General features: G+C 37.6%; 1 non-coding gene across 1 annotated transcript; it reads right to left on the reverse strand.

Annotated features, from left to right (window-relative positions):
* Positions 1-510: 510 nt before the first annotated feature.
* On the reverse strand, positions 511-616 carry LOC115515113. The gene has a single exon (XR_003969174.1). It is a non-coding gene; the product is annotated as a U6 spliceosomal RNA (small nuclear RNA).
* Positions 617-3,400: the final 2,784 nt, after the last annotated feature.

The following is a 3,400-nucleotide window of genomic DNA, read 5'->3' on the forward strand; positions in this document are numbered from 1 at the left end:
TCACAGCTTCCATCTAGTTTTACTTACAGCCTTTTGAGGGTTGTTTTTCAGAAAATTATTGCATAACCTTTTGTTCACACCAATTTATGATGTCATTGGCCCATGCTACATTTTACTTAATGTTTCCCATATGTCAAGCACAGTGCTAAGTACTAGGTATATAAACATGAAGAAGACATAGCCTACCCTTAAATAATTCAAAGACCAGTCATACAGGATACAAAAACTAATAATTACAGTGCAATACAGTGCTATAACATAGACAAGAACAGAGTGATCTAGAAACATACATTTAGTGACTGGTTCTGGCTACTTGAGAACAGATTCAAAGAGCTTAACAGATTGGCAGATGTTGCTACATAAAGAAGAAGTAAGCAAATTTTAGGAAGAATGTATGCAAAGATATGCAGTCAAGAAAGGATGAGGCAGATCTCGTGAATATGGAGCTGCTCTCAATGTTTGGAACACAGGGTATCTGATGTGGAGAGAAGAAATGTTGGGAAGTTGGTCAGTAAACTAGAACAAATCTTAGGGGCCATGTTGTCCTTGCACAGGAGCCATGCTAATCTTCTTTATATTGTTCTAATTTTACTGTATGTGCTGCTGAAGCAAGCACTTAGAGGCAATGTTAAGGAATGTATGTTTTATCTGTGGTAACATAATGCTGGAGGCAGGATGAGGACAGGTTTGGAGGTGAGGAAGTTTGTGGCAGAAGGACCAATCAGGAGGCTTTTAAATCTTCTAGAGAAAACATGAGGTGACCTTTCAAATGGTGGAGGCATTGTGGGGCACAAAGATTAATTTGGTTGATGTTAATGAAATAAACTCAAATGAGCAAAATAGAAAGAAGAATCAGTAGGATGGAGAAGCTAAGGGTGATTCCTTGTTTCTTCTATGAAACACTGAACATGAGAAGAATCTCTCTAGGTTTAAATAATGTTTGGAGTGACTGGGAGACAAACAGGCAGACATATCTAGTAGATAAATGCATCCGGAATTCAAGAGTAAAGTTGCGACTCACTGATTAGAAGTTTTCCCCTTATATCTGGTAATGAAAACCATGAAAGTAGATCAGATCACCCAAAGTTTAAATGGTAAATAAAAATGAAAGACAGAAAAGAGTAGAACTTGAGTCATCCACCAATATATAAATAATGACCAGACAACAGAGGAAAAGGATCCTATGAAGAATCCCAAATAGACTAATCAAAATGATAAGTAGAAGCCGTGAGAGAATAGGAAATTACTGTTGAAAACTGCAAATCCCTCATATGAGAGAAAAGCTTAGTTAAATTTGTCAAATAAGAAGAAACTGCCATGAAGGTTGGAAAAGCCATTCAGGGAAGGGCAGGAGTCAGAGGCTCAATAACCAAGGTTTGAGGACATTAAGTATTTCTTAATAAGAGTGATACTGAAAGGAAGGAGAGATATAAGTGCAGTCATTTGAGCAGGATAATGGAAGCCTGTTTGTTTTTGTTTTTGTTTTTGTTTTTTACAACCTGAAAAGAAAGAGGTAAAAGAATAGGCAAATTGTTGGTAGAGAAAATAGACAAGATAATGGGATAAAATCTCTTTATAAGTGATGGGAATTGAGATACTGGTGTATTAGTTTCATACTGATGCTGTATCTTGGTAGCCTACAACAACAAAAATTATTATCTTACAGTTCTGGAGGTCAGAAGTCCAAAATGGGTTTTATCAGGATAAAAAAATCAAGATGTCAGTAGGGCTGAGCTCCTTTCTGGAGGCTATAGAGGATGATCCATTTGCTTGCCTTTTGAAGCTTCTAGAAGCTATCTGCATTCCTTCGTTTATAGCTTCATCCTCCATCTTTAAAGCCCACAGCATGAGATCTTCAAATCTCTCTCTCTCTCTCTCTGTCTCTCTGTCTCTCTCTGTCTCTCTCTCTCTCTCTCTCTCTCTCTCTCTCACACACACACACACACACCTCAACTTCTGTTGTCAAATCTTCATATCGCCTCTGACTCTGACCTTGTATTTCCTTTTTACAAGGATTTTGTGAGCAAAGTGGGCCAACTCAGATAATCCAGAACAATCTCCTTATCTCAAGATTCTATACTTAATCATCTGCAAAGTCTCTTTTGTCATATAAATTTTTTTAACGTTTATTTATTTTTGAGACAGAGAGAGACAGAGCATGAACGGGGGAGGGGCAGAGAGAGAGGGAGACACAGAATCTGAAACAGGCTCCAGGCTCTGAGCTGTCAGCACAGAGCCCAACACGGGGCTCGAACTCACGGACCGCGAGATCATGACCTGAGCCGAAGTCGGCTGCTTAACCGACTAAGCCACACAGGCGCCACCTCTTTTGTCATATAATGTAAAATATTTACAAGGGCCATATATGAAGATGTTGACATTTTGGGGGGAGCATTATTCTGTTTACCACACCGAGTAAGAGTGAGTGATTAAACTAGGAAAGGAAAATCAACTCCTCTTCTTTTAATAGGAAACAAGAAGGAGACCAGAGTATATGATGTCATATTCAAGTCAGAAACAAAGTTTGGAACTGGTCCTGTCTAATGGCCATATTTTCTTCTTGGCAGCATTGGGAGGGTGGAGTATGCCATTGACAAGAGGAACACGTTTTTGGAAAACCCAGTAAAGTCAGTTGCAGAGAACACGATAAAATAAGGGGAAGAGACCATGAAGAAGCATGCAGAAACTCCAGTGGAGCTAGAAAGCATAAGACCTATGTGGAGCTTATTGACTTAACTTGGAGATTTGTCCAGCAACACTTTGCAGCCTGGGAACAGAATCAAAGAAATGAATAGTTGGATTCATCAGGTGATGATGTCTGAAGGGTGGCTGTAGTTGGAAAAATAAGGATAAATGGAAGCAAGGATCCTGGTGAATATATATTATCATTGAAACCACTGATCCTAGCATTAGTCTTGGTCAGATTCATTCTTCCCTGATTTTGAAATTTTGTAAAAATGTATTTAATATACAAGCTATGTGTGTGTTTGTGTATGTGTGTATGTGTGTGTGTATGTGTATATGGGTGTGTGTGTGTGTATATGAGAGACAGAGAGATTCCCAAGCCTTGGAAATGCAAATTTCTTAGCTATAGCATTGACAGATCAATATCCTTATGTATTCAAATTACAAAATCATGTCAGTAACCAAAGTAACTTGGTGGAAGCTGAAACATAAAAGTAGATTAGGATGATTAATAAAACCATCCTCATTCTTCTAGTACATCATATTAATTTAAATTTTTCTGAAATCAGTTTTTGACTGGCTGATTAGTTTTACTGAAAGTTTGTTTAACAAAGTTTAAAGCAAATCAGCAAATAGAGTTTTCCCACTGGTACAGATAAAAATATAATTTACTACATAATTATTTTGTAATTACTTTGTCATCAGATATCTTTTA

The sequence above is a fragment of the Lynx canadensis genome, chromosome B2, assembly GCF_007474595.2.
Source record: "Lynx canadensis isolate LIC74 chromosome B2, mLynCan4.pri.v2, whole genome shotgun sequence".
Lineage (NCBI taxonomy): Eukaryota > Metazoa > Chordata > Mammalia > Carnivora > Felidae > Lynx > Lynx canadensis.